Here is a 16,177-nt window from a genome sequence, read left to right on the forward strand (position 1 = left end):
TGGATAGTATTTCGGGTGCGATCATACCAGCACTAATGCACCGGATCCCATCAGAACTCCGATGTGAAGCGTGCTTGGGCGAGAGTAGTACTAGGATGGGTGACCCCCTGGGAAGTCGTCGTGTTGCACCCCCGTTTTTCGTTGCCCGTTTGCGTTTTTTTAGATTTTACGTGCGGTTTTTTTTTAGTTTTTTTTTCTTTCTTGCTATTTCTATGCTCGGGTGGCCTCCGTTTCATGTTTCATGGTTTTTGTATTTTTGGAACGGAGCCGATCGGTCACGTGGGTCCCACGCCTCGCGTATGAAAACAAAGGAGGTTCTGTGTCTTTTAAGACATAAAAGCAATAAGCATGGATAGTATTTCGGGTGCGATCATACCAGCACTAATGCACCGGATCCCATCAGAACTCCCCTGTGAAGCGTGCTTGGGCGAGAGTAGTACTAGGATGGGTGACCCCCTGGGAAGTCCTCGTGTTGTACCTCCTTTTTCGTTGCCCGTTTGCGTTTTTTTAGATTTTACGTGCGATTTCTTTTTGTTTTTTTTCTTTCTTGCTATTTCTATGCTCGGGTGGCCTCCGCTTCATGGTTGATGGTTTTCGTATTTTTGGAACAGAGCCGATCGGTCACGTGGGTTCCACGCCTCGCGTACGAAAACAAAGGAGGTTCTGCGTCTTTTAAGATATAAAAGCAATAAGCATGAATAGTATTTCAGGTGCGATCATACCAGCACTAATGCATCGGATCCCATCAGAACTCCGCAGTTAAGCGTGCTTGGGCGAGAGTATTACTAGGATGGGTGACCCCCTGGGAGGTCCTCGTGTCGCACCCCCCTTTTTCGTTGCCCGTTTGCGTTTTTTTAGATTTTACGTGCAGTTTTTTTTTGGTTTTTTTTCTTTCTTGCTATTTCTATGCTCGGGTGGCCTCCGCTTCACGGGTGATAGTTTTCGTATTTTTGAAATGGAGCCGATCGGTCACGTGGGTTCCACGCCTCGCGTACGAAAACAAAGGAAGTTCTGCGTCTTTTAAGACATAAAAGTAATAAGAATGGATAGTATTTCGGGTGCGATCATACCAGCACTAATGCACCGGATCCCATCAGAACTCCGCAGTTAAGCGTGTTTCGGCGAGAGTAGTACTAGGATGGGTGACCCCCTGGGAAGTCCTCGTGTTGCACCCCCCTTTTTCGTTGCCCGTTTGCGTTTTTTTATTGTACATGCGGTTTTTTTTGTTTTTTTTTCTTTCTTGCTATTTCTATGCTCGGGTGGCCTCCGCTTCATGGTTCATGGTTTTCGTATTTTTGTAACGGAGCCGATCGGTCACGTGGGTCCCACGCCTCGCGTACGAAAACAAAGGAGGTTCTGCGTCTTTTAAGACATAAAAGCAATAAGCATGGATAATATTTTGGGTGCGATCATACCAGCACTAATGCACCGGATCCCGTAAGAACTCCGCAGTTAAGCGTGCTTGGGCGAGAGTAGTACTAGGATGGGTGACCCCCTGGGAAGTCCTTGTGTTGCACCTCCTTTTTCGTTGCCCGTTTGCGTTTTTTTAGATTTTACGTGCGGTTTTTTTTTGTTTTTTTTTCTTTCCTGCTATTTCTATGCTCGGGTGGCCTCCGTTTCATGGTTCATGGTTTTCGTATTTTTGGAACGAAGCCGATCGGTCACGTGGGTCCTACGCCTCGCGTATGAAAACAAAGGAGGTTCTGCGTCTTTTAAGACATAAAAACAATAAGCATGGATAGTATTTTGGGTGCGATCATACCAGCACTAATGCACTGGATCCCATCAGAACTCCGCAGTTAAGCGTGCTTGGGCGAGAGTAGTAGTAGGATGGGTGACCCCCTGGGAAGTCCTTGTGTTGCACCTCCTTTTTCGTTGCCCGTTTGCGTTTTTTTAGATTTTACGTGCGGTTTTTTTTGTTTTTTTTTCTTTCTTGCTATTTCTATGCTCGGGTGGCCTCCGCTTCATGGTTGATGCTTTTCGTACTCTTGGAACGGAGCCGATCGGTCACGTGGGTCCCACGCCTCGCGTACGAAAACAAAGGAGGTTCTGTGTCTTTTAAGACATAAAAGCAATAAGCATGGATAGTATTTCGGGTGCGATCATACCAGCACTAATGCACCGGATCCCATCAGAACTCCGATGTGAAGCGTGCTTGGGCGAGAGTAGTACTTGGATGGGTGACCCCCTGGGAAGTCCTCGTGTTGCACCCCCGTTTTTCGTTGCCCGTTTGCGTTTTTTTAGATTTTACGTGCGGTTTTTTTTAGTTTTTTTTCTTTCTTGCTATTTCTATGCTCGGGTGGCCTCCGTTTCATGGTTCATGGTTTTTGTATTTTTGGAACGGAGCCGATCGGTCACGTGGGTCCCACGCCTCGTGTACGAAAACAAAGGAGGTTCTGCGTCTTTTAAGACATAAAAGCAATAAGCATGGATAGTATTTCGGGTGCGATCATACCAGCACTAATGCACCGGATCCCATCAGAACTCCCCTGTGAAGCGTGCTTGGGCGAGAGTAGTACTAGGATGGGTGACCCCCTGGGAAGTCCTCGTGTTGCACCTCCTTTTTCGTTGCCCGTTTGCGTTTTTTTAGATTTTACGTGCGATTTTTTTTTTGTTTTTTTTCTTTCTTGCTATTTCTATGCTCGCGTGGCCTCCGCTTCAAGGTTCATGGTTTTAGTATTTTTGGAACGGAGCCGATCGGTCACGTGGGTCCCACGCCTCGCGTACGAAAACAAAGGAGGTTCTGTGTCTTTTAAGACATAAAAGCAATAAGCATGGATAGTATTTCGGGTGCGATCATACCAGCACTAATGCACCGGATCCCATCAGAACTCCGATGTGAAGCGTGCTTGGGTGAGAGTAGTACTAGGATGGGTGACCCCCTGGGAAGTCCTCGTGTTGCACCCCCGTTTTTCGTTGCCCGTTTGCGTTTTTTTAGATTTTACGTGCGGTTTTTTTTTAGTTTTTTTTTTCTTTCTTGCTATTTCTATGCTCGGGTGGCCTCCGTTTCATGTTTCATGGTTTTTGTATTTTTGGAACGGAGCCGATCGGTCACGTGGGTCCCACGCCTCGCGTACGAAAACAAATGAGGTTCTGCGTCTTTTAAGACATAAAAGCAATAAGCATGGATAGTATTTCGGGTGCGATCATACCAGCACTAATGCAGCGGATCCCATCAGAACTCCGATGTGAAGCGTGCTTGGACGAGAGTAGTACTAGGATGGGTGACCCCCTGGGAAGTCCTCGTGTTGCACCCCCGTTTTTCGTTGCCCGTTTGCGTTTTTTTAGATTTTACGTGCGGTTTTTTTTAGTTTTTTTTCTTTCTTGCTATTTCTATGCTCGGGTGGCCTCCGTTTCATGGTTCATGGTTTTTGTATTTTTGGAACGGAGCCGATCGGTCACGTGGGTCCCACGCCTCGCGTACGAAAACAAAGGAGGTTCTGCGTCTTTTAAGACATAAAAGCAATAAGCATGGATAGTATTTCGGGTGCGATCATACCAGCACTAATGCACCGGATCCCATCAGAACTCCCCTGTGAAGCGTGCTTGGGCGAGAGTAGTACTAGGATGGGTGACCCCCTGGGAAGTCCTCGTGTTGCACCTCCTTTTTCGTTGCCCGTTTGCGTTTTTTTAGATTTTACGTGCGATTTTTTTTTTTGTTTTTTTTCTTTCTTGCTATTTCTATGCTCGCGTGGCCTCCGCTTCAAGGTTCATGGTTTTCGTATTTTTGGAACGGAGCCGATCGGTCACGTGGGTCCCACGCCTCGCGTACGAAAACAAAGGAGGTTCTGTGTCTTTTAAGACATAAAAGCAATAAGCATGGATAGTATTTCGGGTGCGATCATACCAGCACTAATGCACCGGATCCCATCAGAACTCCGATGTGAAGCGTGCTTGGGCGAGAGTAGTACTAGGATGGGTGACCCCCTGGGAAGTCCTCGTGTTGCACCCCCGTTTTTCGTTGCCCGTTTGCGTTTTTTTAGATTTTACGTGCGGTTTTTTTTTAGTTTTTTTTTTCTTTCTTGCTATTTCTATGCTCGGGTGGCCTCCGTTTAATGTTTCATGGTTTTTGTATTTTTGGAACGGAGCCGATCGGTCACGTGGGTCCCACGCCTCGCGTACGAAAACAAATGAGGTTCTGCGTCTTTTAAGACATAAAAGCAATAAGCATGGATAGTATTTCGGGTGCGATCATACCAGCACTAATGCACCGGATCCCATCAGAACTCCCCTGTGAAGCGTGCTTGGGCGAGAGTAGTACTAGGATGGGTGACCCCCTGGGAAGTCCTCGTGTTGTACCTCCTTTTTCGTTGCCCGTTTGCGTTTTTTTAGATTTTACGTGCGATTTTTTTTTGTTTTTTTTTCTTTCTTGCTATTTCTATGCTCGCGTGGCCTCCGCTTCAAGGTTCATGGTTTTCGTATTTTTGGAACGGAGCCGATCGGTCATGTGGGTCCCACGCCTCGCGTACGAAAACAAAGGAGGTTCTGCGTTTTTTAAGACATAAAAACAATAAGCATGGATAGTATTTCAGGTGCGATCATACCAGCACTAATGCACCGGATCCCATCAGAACTCCGCTGTGAAGCGTGCTTGGGCGAGAGTAGTACTAGGATGGGTGACCCCCTGGGAAGTCCTCGTGTTGCACCCCCCTTTTTTCGTTGCCCGTTTGCGTTTTTTTAGATTTTACGTGCGGTTTTTTTTTTGTTTTTTTTTCTTTCTTGCTATTTCTATGCTCGGGTGGCCTCCGTTTCATGGTTCATGGTTTTCGTATTTTTGGAACGGAGCCGATCGGTCACGTGGGTCCCACGCCTCGCGTACGAAAACAAAGGAGGTTCTGCGTCTTTTAAGACATAAAAGCAATAAGCATGGATAGTATTTCGGGTGCGATCATACCAGCACTAATGCACCGGATCCCATCAGAACTCCCCTGTGAAGCGTGCTTGGGCGAGAGTAGTACTAGGATGGGTGACCCCCTGGGAAGTTATCGTGTTGCACCTCCTTTTTCGTTGCCCGTTTGCGTTTTTTTAGATTTTACGTGCGATTTTTTTTTTGTTTTTTTTTCTTTCTTGCTATTTCTATGCTCGCGTGGCCTCCGCTTCAAGGTTCATGGTTTTCGTATTTTTGGAACGGAGCCGATCGGTCACGTGGGTCCCACGCCTCGCGTACGAAAACAAAGGAGGTTCTGCGTCTTTTAAGACATAAAAACAATAAGCATGGATAGTATTTCGGGTGCGATCATACCAGCACTAATGCACCGGATCCCATCAGAACTCCGATGTGAAGCGTGCTTGGGCGAGAGTAGTACTAGGATGGGTGACCCCCTGGGAAGTCGTCGTGTTGCACCCCCGTTTTTCGTTGCCCGTTTGCGTTTTTTTAGATTTTACGTGCGGTTTTTTTTTAGTTTTTTTTTTCTTTCTTGCTATTTCTATGCTCGGGTGGCCTCCGTTTCATGTTTCATGGTTTTTGTATTTTTGGAACGGAGCCGATCGGTCACGTGGGTCCCACGCCTCGCGTACGAAAACAAATGAGGTTCTGCGTCTTTTAAGACATAAAAGCAATAAGCATGGATAGTATTTCGGGTGCGATCATACCAGCACTAATGCAGCGGATCCCATCAGAACTCCGATGTGAAGCGTGCTTGGACGAGAGTAGTACTAGGATGGGTGACCCCCTGGGAAGTCCTCGTGTTGCACCCCCGTTTTTCGTTGCCCGTTTGCGTTTTTTTAGATTTTACGTGCGGTTTTTTTTAGTTTTTTTTCTTTCTTGCTATTTCTATGCTCGGGTGGCCTCCGTTTCATGGTTCATGGTTTTTGTATTTTTGGAACGGAGCCGATCGGTCACGTGGGTCCCACGCCTCGCGTACGAAAACAAAGGAGGTTCTGCGTCTTTTAAGACATAAAAGCAATAAGCATGGATAGTATTTCGGGTGCGATCATACCAGCACTAATGCACCGGATCCCATCAGAACTCCCCTGTGAAGCGTGCTTGGGCGAGAGTAGTACTAGGATGGGTGACCCCCTGGGAAGTCCTCGTGTTGCACCTCCTTTTTCGTTGCCCGTTTGCGTTTTTTTAGATTTTACGTGCGATTTTTTTTTTGTTTTTTTTCTTTCTTGCTATTTCTATGCTCGCGTGGCCTCCGCTTCAAGGTTCATGGTTTTCGTATTTTTGGAACGGAGCCGATCGGTCACGTGGGTCCCACGCCTCGCGTACGAAAACAAAGGAGGTTCTGTGTCTTTTAAGACATAAAAGCAATAAGCATGGATAGTATTTCGGGTGCGATCATACCAGCACTAATGCACCGGATCCCATCAGAACTCCGATGTGAAGCGTGCTTGGGCGAGAGTAGTACTAGGATGGGTGACCCCCTGGGAAGTCCTCGTGTTGCACCCCCGTTTTTCGTTGCCCGTTTGCGTTTTTTTAGATTTTACGTGCGGTTTTTTTTTAGTTTTTTTTTTTCTTTCTTGCTATTTCTATGCTCGGGTGGCCTCCGTTTAATGTTTCATGGTTTTTGTATTTTTGGAACGGAGCCGATCGGTCACGTGGGTCCCACGCCTCGCGTACGAAAACAAATGAGGTTCTGCGTCTTTTAAGACATAAAAGCAATAAGCATGGATAGTATTTCGGGTGCGATCATACCAGCACTAATGCACCGGATCCCATCAGAACTCCCCTGTGAAGCGTGCTTGGGCGAGAGTAGTACTAGGATGGGTGACCCCCTGGGAAGTCCTCGTGTTGTACCTCCTTTTTCGTTGCCCGTTTGCGTTTTTTTAGATTTTACGTGCGATTTTTTTTTGTTTTTTTTTCTTTCTTGCTATTTCTATGCTCGCGTGGCCTCCGCTTCAAGGTTCATGGTTTTCGTATTTTTGGAACGGAGCCGATCGGTCATGTGGGTCCCACGCCTCGCGTACGAAAACAAAGGAGGTTCTGCGTTTTTTAAGACATAAAAACAATAAGCATGGATAGTATTTCAGGTGCGATCATACCAGCACTAATGCACCGGATCCCATCAGAACTCCGCTGTGAAGCGTGCTTGGGCGAGAGTAGTACTAGGATGGGTGACCCCCTGGGAAGTCCTCGTGTTGCACCCCCCTTTTTTCGTTGCCCGTTTGCGTTTTTTTAGATTTTACGTGCGGTTTTTTTTTTGTTTTTTTTTTCTTTCTTGCTATTTCTATGCTCGGGTGGCCTCCGTTTCATGGTTCATGGTTTTCGTATTTTTGGAACGGAGCCGATCGGTCACGTGGGTCCCACGCCTCGCGTACGAAAACAAAGGAGGTTCTGCGTCTTTTAAGACATAAAAGCAATAAGCATGGATAGTATTTCGGGTGCGATCATACCAGCACTAATGCACCGGATCCCATCAGAACTCCCCTGTGAAGCGTGCTTGGGCGAGAGTAGTACTAGGATGGGTGACCCCCTGGGAAGTTATCGTGTTGCACCTCCTTTTTCGTTGCCCGTTTGCGTTTTTTTAGATTTTACGTGCGATTTTTTTTTTGTTTTTTTTTCTTTCTTGCTATTTCTATGCTCGCGTGGCCTCCGCTTCAAGGTTCATGGTTTTCGTATTTTTGGAACGGAGCCGATCGGTCACGTGGGTCCCACGCCTCGCGTACGAAAACAAAGGAGGTTCTGCGTCTTTTAAGACATAAAAACAATAAGCATGGATAGTATTTCGGGTGCGATCATACCAGCACTAATGCACCGGATCCCATCAGAACTCCGATGTGAAGCGTGCTTGGGCGAGAGTAGTACTAGGATGGGTGACCCCCTGGGAAGTCGTCGTGTTGCACCCCCGTTTTTCGTTGCCCGTTTGCGTTTTTTTAGATTTTACGTGCGGTTTTTTTTTAGTTTTTTTTTTCTTTCTTGCTATTTCTATGCTCGGGTGGCCTCCGTTTCATGTTTCATGGTTTTTGTATTTTTGGAACGGAGCCGATCGGTCACGTGGGTCCCACGCCTCGCGTACGAAAACAAATGAGGTTCTGCGTCTTTTAAGACATAAAAGCAATAAGCATGGATAGTATTTCGGGTGCGATCATACCAGCACTAATGCAGCGGATCCCATCAGAACTCCGATGTGAAGCGTGCTTGGACGAGAGTAGTACTAGGATGGGTGACCCCCTGGGAAGTCCTCGTGTTGCACCCCCGTTTTTCGTTGCCCGTTTGCGTTTTTTTAGATTTTACGTGCGGTTTTTTTTAGTTTTTTTTCTTTCTTGCTATTTCTATGCTCGGGTGGCCTCCGTTTCATGGTTCATGGTTTTTGTATTTTTGGAACGGAGCCGATCGGTCACGTGGGTCCCACGCCTCGCGTACGAAAACAAAGGAGGTTCTGCGTCTTTTAAGACATAAAAGCAATAAGCATGGATAGTATTTCGGGTGCGATCATACCAGCACTAATGCACCGGATCCCATCAGAACTCCCCTGTGAAGCGTGCTTGGGCGAGAGTAGTACTAGGATGGGTGACCCCCTGGGAAGTCCTCGTGTTGCACCTCCTTTTTCGTTGCCCGTTTGCGTTTTTTTAGATTTTACGTGCGATTTTTTTTTTGTTTTTTTTCTTTCTTGCTATTTCTATGCTCGCGTGGCCTCCGCTTCAAGGTTCATGGTTTTCGTATTTTTGGAACGGAGCCGATCGGTCACGTGGGTCCCACGCCTCGCGTACGAAAACAAAGGAGGTTCTGTGTCTTTTAAGACATAAAAGCAATAAGCATGGATAGTATTTCGGGTGCGATCATACCAGCACTAATGCACCGGATCCCATCAGAACTCCTATGTGAAGCGTGCTTGGGCGAGAGTAGTACTAGGATGGGTGACCCCCTGGGAAGTCCTCGTGTTGCACCCCCGTTTTTCGTTGCCCGTTTGCGTTTTTTTAGATTTTACGTGCGGTTTTTTTTTAGTTTTTTTTTTCTTTCTTGCTATTTCTATGCTCGGGTGGCCTCCGTTTCATGTTTCATGGTTTTTGTATTTTTGGAACGGAGCCGATCGGTCACGTGGGTCCCACGCCGCGCGTACGAAAACAAATGAGGTTCTGCGTCTTTTAAGACATAAAAGCAATAAGCATGGATAGTATTTCGGGTGCGATCATACCAGCACTAATGCACCGGATCCCATCAGAACTCCCCTGTGAAGCGTGCTTGGGCGAGAGTAGTACTAGGATGGGTGACCCCCTGGGAAGTCCTCGTGTTGTACCTCCTTTTTCGTTGCCCGTTTGCGTTTTTTTAGATTTTACGTGCGATTTTTTTTTGTTTTTTTTTCTTTCTTGCTATTTCTATGCTCGCGTGGCCTCCGCTTCAAGGTTCATGGTTTTCGTATTTTTGGAACGGAGCCGATCGGTCACGTGGGTCCCACGCCTCGCGTACGAAAACAAAGGAGGTTCTGCGTTTTTTAAGACATAAAAACAATAAGCATGGATAGTATTTCAGGTGCGATCATACCAGCACTAATGCACCGGATCCCATCAGAACTCCGCTGTGAAGCGTGCTTGGGCGAGAGTAGTACTAGGATGGGTGACCCCCTGGGAAGTCCTCGTGTTACACCCCCCTTTTTTCGTTGCCCGTTTGCGTTTTTTTAGATTTTACGTGCGGTTTTTTTTTTGTTTTTTTTTCTTTCTTGCTATTTCTATGCTCGGGTGGCCTCCGTTTCATGGTTCATGGTTTTCGTATTTTTGGAACGGAGCCGATCGGTCACGTGGGTCCCACGCCTCGCGTACGAAAACAAAGGAGGTTCTGCGTCTTTTAAGACATAAAAGCAATAAGCATGGATAGTATTTCGGGTGCGATAATACCAGCACTAATGCACCGGATCCCATCAGAACTCCCCTGTGAAGCGTGCTTGGGCGAGAGTAGTACTAGGATGGGTGACCCCCTGGGAAGTCCTCGTGTTGCACCTCCTTTTTCGTTGCCCGTTTGCGTTTTTTTAGATTTTACGTGCGATTTTTTTTTTGTTTTTTTTTCTTTCTTGCTATTTCTATGCTCGCGTGGCCTCCGCTTCAAGGTTCATGGTTTTCGTATTTTTGGAACGGAGCCGATCGGTCACGTGGGTCCCACGCCTCGCGTACGAAAACAAAGGAGGTTCTGCGTCTTTTAAGACATAAAAACAATAAGCATGGATAGTATTTCGGGTGCGATCATACCAGCACTAATGCACCGGATCCCATCAGAACTCCGCTGTGAAGCGTGCTTGGGCGAGAGTAGTACTAGGATGGGTGACCCCCTGGGAAGTCCTCGTGTTGCACCCCCCTTTTTTCGTTGCCCGTTTGCGTTTTTTTAGATTTTACGTGAGGTTTTTTTTTTGTTTTTTTTTCTTTCCTGCTATTTCTATGCTCGGGTGGCCTCCGTTTCATGGTTCATGGTTTTCGTATTTTTGGAACGGAGCCGATCGGTCACGTGGGTCCTACGCCTCGCGTACGAAAACAAAGGAGGTTCTGCGTCTTTTAAGACATAAAAACAATAAGCATGGAAAGTATTTTGGGTGCGATCATACCAGCACTAATGCACTGGATCCCATCAGAACTCCGCAGTTAAGCGTGCTTGGGCGAGAGTAGTAGTAGGATGGGTGACCCCCTGGGAAGTCCTTGTGTTGCACCTCCTTTTTCGTTGCCCGTTTGCGTTTTTTTAGATTTTACGTGCGGTTTTTTTTGTTTTTTTTTTCTTTCTTGCTATTTCTATGCTCGGGTGGCCTCCGCTTCATGGTTGATGCTTTTCGTACTTTTGGAACGGAGCCGATCGGTCACGTGGGTCCCACGCCTCGCGTACGAAAACAAAGGAGGTTCTGTATCTTTTAAGACATAAAAGCAATAAGCATGGATAGTATTTCGGGTGCGATCATACCAGCACTAATGCACCGGATCCCATCAGAACTCCGATGTGAAGCGTGCTTGGGCGAGAGTAGTACTAGGATGGGTGACCCCCTGGGATGTCCTCGTGTTGCACCCCCCTTTTTCGTTGCCCGTTTGCGTTTTTTTAGATTTTACGTGCGGTTTTTTTTTAGTTTTTTTTCTTTCTTGCTATTTCTATGCTCGGGTGGCCTCCGTTTCATGGTTCATGGTTTTTGTATTTTTGGAACGGAGCCGATCGGTCACGTGGGTCCCACGCCTCGCGTACGAAAACAAAGGAGGTTCTGCGTCTTTTAAGACATAAAAGCAATAAGCATGGATAGTATTTCGGGTGCGATCATACCAGCACTAATGCACCGGATCCCATCAGAACTCCCCTGTGAAGCGTGCTTGGGCGAGAGTAGTACTAGGATGGGTGACCCCCTGGGAAGTCCTCGTGTTGCACCTCCTTTTTCGTTGCCCGTTTGCGTTTTTTTAGATTTTACGTGCGATTTTTTTTTGTTTTTTTTTCTTTCTTGCTATTTCTATGCTCGCGTGGCCTCCGCTTCAAGGTTCATGGTTTTCGTATTTTTGGAACGGAGCCGATCGGTCACGTGGGTCCCACGCCTCGCGTACGAAAACAAAGGAGGTTCTGTGTCTTTAAAGACATAAAAGCAATAAGCATGGATAGTATTTCGGGTGCGATCATACCAGCACTAATGCACCGGATCCCATCAGAACTCCGATGTGAAGCGTGCTTGGGTGAGAGTAGTACTAGGATGGGTGACCCCCTGGGAAGTCCTCGTGTTGCACCCCCGTTTTTCGTTGCCCGTTTGCGTTTTTTTAGATTTTACGTGCGGTTTTTTTTTTGTTTTTTTTTCTTTCTTGCTATTTCTATGCTCGGGTGGCCTCCGTTTAATGTTTCATGGTTTTTGTATTTTTGGAACGGAGCCGATCGGTCACGTGGGTCCCACGCCTCGCGTACGAAAACAAAGGAGGTTCTGCATCTTTTAAGACATAAAAGCAATAAGCATGGATAGTATTTCGGGTGCGATCATACCAGCACTAATGCACCGGATCCCATCAGAACTCCCCTGTGAAGCGTGCTTGGGCGAGAGTAGTACTAGGATGGGTGACCCCCTGGGAAGTCCTCGTGTTGTACCTCCTTTTTCGTTGCCCGTTTGCGTTTTTTTAGATTTTACGTGTGATTTTTTTTTGTTTTTTTTCTTTCTTGCTATTTCTATGCTCGCGTGGCCTCCGCTTCAAGGTTCATGGTTTTCGTATTTTTGGAACGGAGCCGATCGGTCACGTGGGTCCCACGTCTCGCGTACGAAAACAAAGGAGGTTCTTCGTCTTTTAAGACATAAAAACAATAAGCATGGATAGTATTTCGGGTGCGATCATACCAGCACTAATGCACCGGATCCCATCAGAACTCCGCTGTGAAGCGTGCTTGGGCGAGAGTAGTACTAGGATGGGTGACCCCCTGGGAAGTCCTCGTGTTGCACCCCCCTTTTTTCGTTGCCCGTTTGCGTTTTTTTAGATTTTACGTGCGGTTTTTTTTTGTTTTTTTTTCTTTCTTGCTATTTCTATGCTCGGGTGGCCTCCGTTTCATGGTTCATGGTTTTCGTATTTTTGGAACGGAGCCGATCGGTCACGTGGGTCCCACGCCTCGCGTACGAAAACAAAGGAGGTTCTGCGTCTTTTAAGACATAAAAGCAATAAGCATGGATAGTATTTCGGGTGCGATCATACCAGCACTAATGCACCGGATCCCATCAGAACTCCCCTGTGAAGCGTGCTTGGGCGAGAGTAGTACTAGGATGGGTGACCCCCTGGGAAGTCCTCGTGTTGCACCTCCTTTTTCGTTGCCCGTTTGCGTTTTTTTAGATTTTACGTGCGATTTTGTTTTTGTTTTTTTTCTTTCTTGCTATTTCTATGCTCGCGTGGCCTCCGCTTCAAGGTTCATGGTTTTCGTATTTTTGGAACGGAGCCGATCGGTCACGTGGGTCCCACGCCTCGCGTACGAAAACAAAGGAGGTTCTGTGTCTTTTAAGACATAAAAGCAATAAGCATGGATAGTATTTCGGGTGCGATCATACCAGCACTAATGCACCGGATCCCATCAGAACTCCGATGTGAAGCGTGCTTGGGCGAGAGTAGTACTAGGATGGGTGACCCCCTGGGAAGTCCTCGTGTTGCACCCCCGTTTTTCGTTGCCCGTTTGCGTTTTTTTAGATTTTACGTGCGGTTTTTTTTTAGTTTTTTTTTTCTTTCTTGCTATTTCTATGCTCGGGTGGCCTCCGTTTCATGTTTCATGGTTTTTGTATTTTTGGAACGGAGCCGATCGGTCACGTGGGTCCCACGCCGCGCGTACGAAAACAAATGAGGTTCTGCGTCTTTTAAGACATAAAAGCAATAAGCATGGATAGTATTTCGGGTGCGATCATACCAGCACTAATGCACCGGATCCCATCAGAACTCCCCTGTGAAGCGTGCTTGGGCGAGAGTAGTACTAGGATGGGTGACCCCCTGGGAAGTCCTCGTGTTGTACCTCCTTTTTCGTTGCCCGTTTGCGTTTTTTTAGATTTTACGTGCGATTTTTTTTTGTTTTTTTTTCTTTCTTGCTATTTCTATGCTCGCGTGGCCTCCGCTTCAAGGTTCATGGTTTTCGTATTTTTGGAACGGAGCCGATCGGTCACGTGGGTCCCACGCCTCGCGTACGAAAACAAAGGAGGTTCTGCGTTTTTTAAGACATAAAAACAATAAGCATGGATAGTATTTCAGGTGCGATCATACCAGCACTAATGCACCGGATCCCATCAGAACTCCGCTGTGAAGCGTGCTTGGGCGAGAGTAGTACTAGGATGGGTGACCCCCTGGGAAGTCCTCGTGTTACACCCCCCTTTTTTCGTTGCCCGTTTGCGTTTTTTTAGATTTTACGTGCGGTTTTTTTTTTTGTTTTTTTTTCTTTCTTGCTATTTCTATGCTCGGGTGGCCTCCGTTTCATGGTTCATGGTTTTCGTATTTTTGGAACGGAGCCGATCGGTCACGTGGGTCCCACGCCTCGCGTACGAAAACAAAGGAGGTTCTGCGTCTTTTAAGACATAAAAGCAATAAGCATGGATAGTATTTCGGGTGCGATAATACCAGCACTAATGCACCGGATCCCATCAGAACTCCCCTGTGAAGCGTGCTTGGGCGAGAGTAGTACTAGGATGGGTGACCCCCTGGGAAGTCCTCGTGTTGCACCTCCTTTTTCGTTGCCCGTTTGCGTTTTTTTAGATTTTACGTGCGATTTTTTTTTTGTTTTTTTTTCTTTCTTGCTATTTCTATGCTCGCGTGGCCTCCGCTTCAAGGTTCATGGTTTTCGTATTTTTGGAACGGAGCCGATCGGTCACGTGGGTCCCACGCCTCGCGTACGAAAACAAAGGAGGTTCTGCGTCTTTTAAGACATAAAAACAATAAGCATGGATCGTATTTCGGGTGCGATCATACCAGCACTAATGCACCGGATCCCATCAGAACTCCGCTGTGAAGCGTGCTTGGGCGAGAGTAGTACTAGGATGGGTGACCCCCTGGGAAGTCCTCGTGTTGCACCCCCCTTTTTTCGTTGCCCGTTTGCGTTTTTTTAGATTTTACGTGAGGTTTTTTTTTGTTTTTTTTTCTTTCCTGCTATTTCTATGCTCGGGTGGCCTCCGTTTCATGGTTCATGGTTTTCGTATTTTTGGAACGGAGCCGATCGGTCACGTGGGTCCTACGCCTCGCGTACGAAAACAAAGGAGGTTCTGCGTCTTTTAAGACATAAAAACAATAAGCATGGATAGTATTTTGGGTGCGATCATACCAGCACTAATGCACTGGATCCCATCAGAACTCCGCAGTTAAGCGTGCTTGGGCGAGAGTAGTAGTAGGATGGGTGACCCCCTGGGAAGTCCTTGTGTTGCACCTCCTTTTTCGTTGCCCGTTTGCGTTTTTTTAGATTTTACGTGCGGTTTTTTTTGTTTTTTTTTTCTTTCTTGCTATTTCTATGCTCGGGTGGCCTCCGCTTCATGGTTGATGCTTTTCGTACTTTTGGAACGGAGCCGATCGGTCACGTGGGTCCCACGCCTCGCGTACGAAAACAAAGGAGGTTCTGTGTCTTTTAAGACATAAAAGCAATAAGCATGGATAGTATTTCGGGTGCGATCATACCAGCACTAATGCACCGGATCCCATCAGAACTCCGATGTGAAGCGTGCTTGGGCGAGAGTAGTACTAGGATGGGTGACCCCCTGGGAAGTCCTCGTGTTGCACCCCCGTTTTTCGTTGCCCGTTTGCGTTTTTTTAGATTTTACGTGCGGTTTTTTTTTAGTTTTTTTTCTTTCTTGCTATTTCTATGCTCGGGTGGCCTCCGTTTCATGGTTCATGGTTTTTGTATTTTTGGAACGGAGCCGATCGGTCACGTGGGTCCCACGCCTCGCGTACGAAAACAAAGGAGGTTCTGCGTCTTTTAAGACATAAAAGCAATAAGCATGGATAGTATTTCGGGTGCGATCATACCAGCACTAATGCACCGGATCCCATCAGAACTCCCCTGTGAAGCGTGCTTGGGCGAGAGTAGTACTAGGATGGGTGACCCCCTGGGAAGTCCTCGTGTTGCACCTCCTTTTTCGTTGCCCGTTTGCGTTTTTTTAGATTTTACGTGCGATTTTTTTTTTGTTTTTTTTTCTTTCTTGCTATTTCTATGCTCGCGTGGCCTCCGCTTCAAGGTTCATGGTTTTCGTATTTTTGGAACGGAGCCGATCGGTCACGTGGGTCCCACGCCTCGCGTACGAAAACAAAGGAGGTTCTGTGTCTTTTAAGACATAAAAGCAATAAGCATGGATAGTATTTCGGGTGCGATCATACCAGCACTAATGCACCGGATCCCATCAGAACTCCGATGTGAAGCGTGCTTGGGTGAGAGTAGTACTAGGATGGGTGACCCCCTGGGAAGTCCTCGTGTTGCACCCCCGTTTTTCGTTGCCCGTTTGCGTTTTTTTAGATTTTACGTGCGGTTTTTTTTTAGTTTTTTTTTCTTTCTTGCTATTTCTATGCTCGGGTGGCCTCCGTTTAATGTTTCATGGTTTTTGTATTTTTGGAACGGAGCCGATCGGTCACGTGGGTCCCACGCCTCGCGTACGAAAACAAAGGAGGTTCTGCATCTTTTAAGACATAAAAGCAATAAGCATGGATAGTATTTCGGGTGCGATCATACCAGCACTAATGCACCGGATCCCATCAGAACTCCCCTGTGAAGCGTGCTTGGGCGAGAGTAGTACTAGGATGGGTGACCCCCTGGGAAGTCCTCGTGTTGTACCTCCTTTTTCGTTGCCCGTTTGCGTTTTTTTAG

General features: G+C 46.9%; 47 non-coding genes across 47 annotated transcripts; all 47 read left to right on the forward strand.

Annotated features, from left to right (window-relative positions):
- The first annotated feature begins 13 nt into the window (after positions 1–13).
- LOC145147101 (5S ribosomal RNA) lies at positions 14–132 on the forward strand. Its single transcript, XR_013728015.1, has one exon. It is a non-coding gene; the product is annotated as a 5S ribosomal RNA (ribosomal RNA).
- A 230-nt stretch (positions 133–362) lies between these two features.
- Positions 363–481, forward strand: LOC145150210 (5S ribosomal RNA). Its single transcript, XR_013731033.1, has one exon. It is a non-coding gene; the product is annotated as a 5S ribosomal RNA (ribosomal RNA).
- Positions 482–708: 227 nt separating this feature from the next.
- Positions 709–827, forward strand: LOC145148797 (5S ribosomal RNA). The gene has a single exon (XR_013729665.1). It is a non-coding gene; the product is annotated as a 5S ribosomal RNA (ribosomal RNA).
- A 229-nt stretch (positions 828–1,056) lies between these two features.
- Positions 1,057–1,175, forward strand: LOC145147490 (5S ribosomal RNA). Its single transcript, XR_013728392.1, has one exon. It is a non-coding gene; the product is annotated as a 5S ribosomal RNA (ribosomal RNA).
- A 226-nt stretch (positions 1,176–1,401) lies between these two features.
- On the forward strand, positions 1,402–1,520 carry LOC145145909 (5S ribosomal RNA). The gene has a single exon (XR_013726860.1). It is a non-coding gene; the product is annotated as a 5S ribosomal RNA (ribosomal RNA).
- Positions 1,521–1,748: 228 nt separating this feature from the next.
- LOC145147469 (5S ribosomal RNA) lies at positions 1,749–1,867 on the forward strand. The gene has a single exon (XR_013728371.1). It is a non-coding gene; the product is annotated as a 5S ribosomal RNA (ribosomal RNA).
- Positions 1,868–2,094: 227 nt separating this feature from the next.
- LOC145140472 (5S ribosomal RNA) lies at positions 2,095–2,213 on the forward strand. The gene has a single exon (XR_013722180.1). It is a non-coding gene; the product is annotated as a 5S ribosomal RNA (ribosomal RNA).
- Positions 2,214–2,441: 228 nt separating this feature from the next.
- On the forward strand, positions 2,442–2,560 carry LOC145149260 (5S ribosomal RNA). The gene has a single exon (XR_013730111.1). It is a non-coding gene; the product is annotated as a 5S ribosomal RNA (ribosomal RNA).
- A 228-nt stretch (positions 2,561–2,788) lies between these two features.
- Positions 2,789–2,907, forward strand: LOC145145983 (5S ribosomal RNA). The gene has a single exon (XR_013726932.1). It is a non-coding gene; the product is annotated as a 5S ribosomal RNA (ribosomal RNA).
- Positions 2,908–3,138: 231 nt separating this feature from the next.
- On the forward strand, positions 3,139–3,257 carry LOC145148393 (5S ribosomal RNA). The gene has a single exon (XR_013729280.1). It is a non-coding gene; the product is annotated as a 5S ribosomal RNA (ribosomal RNA).
- Positions 3,258–3,485: 228 nt separating this feature from the next.
- On the forward strand, positions 3,486–3,604 carry LOC145149261 (5S ribosomal RNA). Its single transcript, XR_013730112.1, has one exon. It is a non-coding gene; the product is annotated as a 5S ribosomal RNA (ribosomal RNA).
- A 229-nt stretch (positions 3,605–3,833) lies between these two features.
- LOC145136734 (5S ribosomal RNA) lies at positions 3,834–3,952 on the forward strand. The gene has a single exon (XR_013720695.1). It is a non-coding gene; the product is annotated as a 5S ribosomal RNA (ribosomal RNA).
- A 231-nt stretch (positions 3,953–4,183) lies between these two features.
- On the forward strand, positions 4,184–4,302 carry LOC145150211 (5S ribosomal RNA). The gene has a single exon (XR_013731034.1). It is a non-coding gene; the product is annotated as a 5S ribosomal RNA (ribosomal RNA).
- Positions 4,303–4,530: 228 nt separating this feature from the next.
- LOC145146893 (5S ribosomal RNA) lies at positions 4,531–4,649 on the forward strand. The gene has a single exon (XR_013727817.1). It is a non-coding gene; the product is annotated as a 5S ribosomal RNA (ribosomal RNA).
- Positions 4,650–4,880: 231 nt separating this feature from the next.
- LOC145150580 (5S ribosomal RNA) lies at positions 4,881–4,999 on the forward strand. The gene has a single exon (XR_013731395.1). It is a non-coding gene; the product is annotated as a 5S ribosomal RNA (ribosomal RNA).
- A 229-nt stretch (positions 5,000–5,228) lies between these two features.
- LOC145147102 (5S ribosomal RNA) lies at positions 5,229–5,347 on the forward strand. The gene has a single exon (XR_013728016.1). It is a non-coding gene; the product is annotated as a 5S ribosomal RNA (ribosomal RNA).
- A 231-nt stretch (positions 5,348–5,578) lies between these two features.
- On the forward strand, positions 5,579–5,697 carry LOC145148394 (5S ribosomal RNA). The gene has a single exon (XR_013729281.1). It is a non-coding gene; the product is annotated as a 5S ribosomal RNA (ribosomal RNA).
- Positions 5,698–5,925: 228 nt separating this feature from the next.
- Positions 5,926–6,044, forward strand: LOC145149262 (5S ribosomal RNA). Its single transcript, XR_013730113.1, has one exon. It is a non-coding gene; the product is annotated as a 5S ribosomal RNA (ribosomal RNA).
- A 228-nt stretch (positions 6,045–6,272) lies between these two features.
- Positions 6,273–6,391, forward strand: LOC145136740 (5S ribosomal RNA). Its single transcript, XR_013720696.1, has one exon. It is a non-coding gene; the product is annotated as a 5S ribosomal RNA (ribosomal RNA).
- A 232-nt stretch (positions 6,392–6,623) lies between these two features.
- LOC145150212 (5S ribosomal RNA) lies at positions 6,624–6,742 on the forward strand. Its single transcript, XR_013731035.1, has one exon. It is a non-coding gene; the product is annotated as a 5S ribosomal RNA (ribosomal RNA).
- Positions 6,743–6,970: 228 nt separating this feature from the next.
- LOC145146894 (5S ribosomal RNA) lies at positions 6,971–7,089 on the forward strand. The gene has a single exon (XR_013727818.1). It is a non-coding gene; the product is annotated as a 5S ribosomal RNA (ribosomal RNA).
- A 232-nt stretch (positions 7,090–7,321) lies between these two features.
- On the forward strand, positions 7,322–7,440 carry LOC145150581 (5S ribosomal RNA). The gene has a single exon (XR_013731396.1). It is a non-coding gene; the product is annotated as a 5S ribosomal RNA (ribosomal RNA).
- Positions 7,441–7,669: 229 nt separating this feature from the next.
- LOC145147103 (5S ribosomal RNA) lies at positions 7,670–7,788 on the forward strand. Its single transcript, XR_013728017.1, has one exon. It is a non-coding gene; the product is annotated as a 5S ribosomal RNA (ribosomal RNA).
- Positions 7,789–8,019: 231 nt separating this feature from the next.
- LOC145148395 (5S ribosomal RNA) lies at positions 8,020–8,138 on the forward strand. The gene has a single exon (XR_013729282.1). It is a non-coding gene; the product is annotated as a 5S ribosomal RNA (ribosomal RNA).
- A 228-nt stretch (positions 8,139–8,366) lies between these two features.
- On the forward strand, positions 8,367–8,485 carry LOC145149263 (5S ribosomal RNA). Its single transcript, XR_013730114.1, has one exon. It is a non-coding gene; the product is annotated as a 5S ribosomal RNA (ribosomal RNA).
- A 228-nt stretch (positions 8,486–8,713) lies between these two features.
- On the forward strand, positions 8,714–8,832 carry LOC145147116 (5S ribosomal RNA). The gene has a single exon (XR_013728030.1). It is a non-coding gene; the product is annotated as a 5S ribosomal RNA (ribosomal RNA).
- A 231-nt stretch (positions 8,833–9,063) lies between these two features.
- LOC145150213 (5S ribosomal RNA) lies at positions 9,064–9,182 on the forward strand. Its single transcript, XR_013731036.1, has one exon. It is a non-coding gene; the product is annotated as a 5S ribosomal RNA (ribosomal RNA).
- A 228-nt stretch (positions 9,183–9,410) lies between these two features.
- LOC145149026 (5S ribosomal RNA) lies at positions 9,411–9,529 on the forward strand. Its single transcript, XR_013729888.1, has one exon. It is a non-coding gene; the product is annotated as a 5S ribosomal RNA (ribosomal RNA).
- A 231-nt stretch (positions 9,530–9,760) lies between these two features.
- LOC145149968 (5S ribosomal RNA) lies at positions 9,761–9,879 on the forward strand. Its single transcript, XR_013730802.1, has one exon. It is a non-coding gene; the product is annotated as a 5S ribosomal RNA (ribosomal RNA).
- Positions 9,880–10,108: 229 nt separating this feature from the next.
- Positions 10,109–10,227, forward strand: LOC145144236 (5S ribosomal RNA). The gene has a single exon (XR_013725251.1). It is a non-coding gene; the product is annotated as a 5S ribosomal RNA (ribosomal RNA).
- Positions 10,228–10,458: 231 nt separating this feature from the next.
- LOC145147470 (5S ribosomal RNA) lies at positions 10,459–10,577 on the forward strand. Its single transcript, XR_013728372.1, has one exon. It is a non-coding gene; the product is annotated as a 5S ribosomal RNA (ribosomal RNA).
- Positions 10,578–10,805: 228 nt separating this feature from the next.
- On the forward strand, positions 10,806–10,924 carry LOC145147580 (5S ribosomal RNA). The gene has a single exon (XR_013728479.1). It is a non-coding gene; the product is annotated as a 5S ribosomal RNA (ribosomal RNA).
- A 229-nt stretch (positions 10,925–11,153) lies between these two features.
- Positions 11,154–11,272, forward strand: LOC145149264 (5S ribosomal RNA). Its single transcript, XR_013730115.1, has one exon. It is a non-coding gene; the product is annotated as a 5S ribosomal RNA (ribosomal RNA).
- Positions 11,273–11,500: 228 nt separating this feature from the next.
- LOC145145985 (5S ribosomal RNA) lies at positions 11,501–11,619 on the forward strand. Its single transcript, XR_013726934.1, has one exon. It is a non-coding gene; the product is annotated as a 5S ribosomal RNA (ribosomal RNA).
- A 230-nt stretch (positions 11,620–11,849) lies between these two features.
- On the forward strand, positions 11,850–11,968 carry LOC145150215 (5S ribosomal RNA). The gene has a single exon (XR_013731038.1). It is a non-coding gene; the product is annotated as a 5S ribosomal RNA (ribosomal RNA).
- A 227-nt stretch (positions 11,969–12,195) lies between these two features.
- On the forward strand, positions 12,196–12,314 carry LOC145144237 (5S ribosomal RNA). The gene has a single exon (XR_013725252.1). It is a non-coding gene; the product is annotated as a 5S ribosomal RNA (ribosomal RNA).
- A 230-nt stretch (positions 12,315–12,544) lies between these two features.
- Positions 12,545–12,663, forward strand: LOC145149265 (5S ribosomal RNA). The gene has a single exon (XR_013730116.1). It is a non-coding gene; the product is annotated as a 5S ribosomal RNA (ribosomal RNA).
- Positions 12,664–12,891: 228 nt separating this feature from the next.
- LOC145136747 (5S ribosomal RNA) lies at positions 12,892–13,010 on the forward strand. Its single transcript, XR_013720699.1, has one exon. It is a non-coding gene; the product is annotated as a 5S ribosomal RNA (ribosomal RNA).
- Positions 13,011–13,241: 231 nt separating this feature from the next.
- LOC145150216 (5S ribosomal RNA) lies at positions 13,242–13,360 on the forward strand. Its single transcript, XR_013731039.1, has one exon. It is a non-coding gene; the product is annotated as a 5S ribosomal RNA (ribosomal RNA).
- Positions 13,361–13,588: 228 nt separating this feature from the next.
- Positions 13,589–13,707, forward strand: LOC145149027 (5S ribosomal RNA). Its single transcript, XR_013729889.1, has one exon. It is a non-coding gene; the product is annotated as a 5S ribosomal RNA (ribosomal RNA).
- A 232-nt stretch (positions 13,708–13,939) lies between these two features.
- On the forward strand, positions 13,940–14,058 carry LOC145149970 (5S ribosomal RNA). Its single transcript, XR_013730804.1, has one exon. It is a non-coding gene; the product is annotated as a 5S ribosomal RNA (ribosomal RNA).
- A 229-nt stretch (positions 14,059–14,287) lies between these two features.
- LOC145144240 (5S ribosomal RNA) lies at positions 14,288–14,406 on the forward strand. Its single transcript, XR_013725254.1, has one exon. It is a non-coding gene; the product is annotated as a 5S ribosomal RNA (ribosomal RNA).
- A 230-nt stretch (positions 14,407–14,636) lies between these two features.
- Positions 14,637–14,755, forward strand: LOC145147471 (5S ribosomal RNA). The gene has a single exon (XR_013728373.1). It is a non-coding gene; the product is annotated as a 5S ribosomal RNA (ribosomal RNA).
- A 228-nt stretch (positions 14,756–14,983) lies between these two features.
- On the forward strand, positions 14,984–15,102 carry LOC145136752 (5S ribosomal RNA). Its single transcript, XR_013720700.1, has one exon. It is a non-coding gene; the product is annotated as a 5S ribosomal RNA (ribosomal RNA).
- Positions 15,103–15,331: 229 nt separating this feature from the next.
- LOC145149266 (5S ribosomal RNA) lies at positions 15,332–15,450 on the forward strand. Its single transcript, XR_013730117.1, has one exon. It is a non-coding gene; the product is annotated as a 5S ribosomal RNA (ribosomal RNA).
- A 229-nt stretch (positions 15,451–15,679) lies between these two features.
- LOC145145986 (5S ribosomal RNA) lies at positions 15,680–15,798 on the forward strand. Its single transcript, XR_013726935.1, has one exon. It is a non-coding gene; the product is annotated as a 5S ribosomal RNA (ribosomal RNA).
- A 230-nt stretch (positions 15,799–16,028) lies between these two features.
- LOC145150218 (5S ribosomal RNA) lies at positions 16,029–16,147 on the forward strand. The gene has a single exon (XR_013731040.1). It is a non-coding gene; the product is annotated as a 5S ribosomal RNA (ribosomal RNA).
- The last annotated feature ends 30 nt before the right edge of the window (positions 16,148–16,177 follow it).

The sequence above is a fragment of the Lactuca virosa genome, chromosome 1 (assembly GCF_052849685.1).
Source record: "Lactuca virosa cultivar CGN04683 chromosome 1, Lactuca_virosa_CGN04683_v6, whole genome shotgun sequence".
Lineage (NCBI taxonomy): Eukaryota > Viridiplantae > Streptophyta > Magnoliopsida > Asterales > Asteraceae > Lactuca > Lactuca virosa.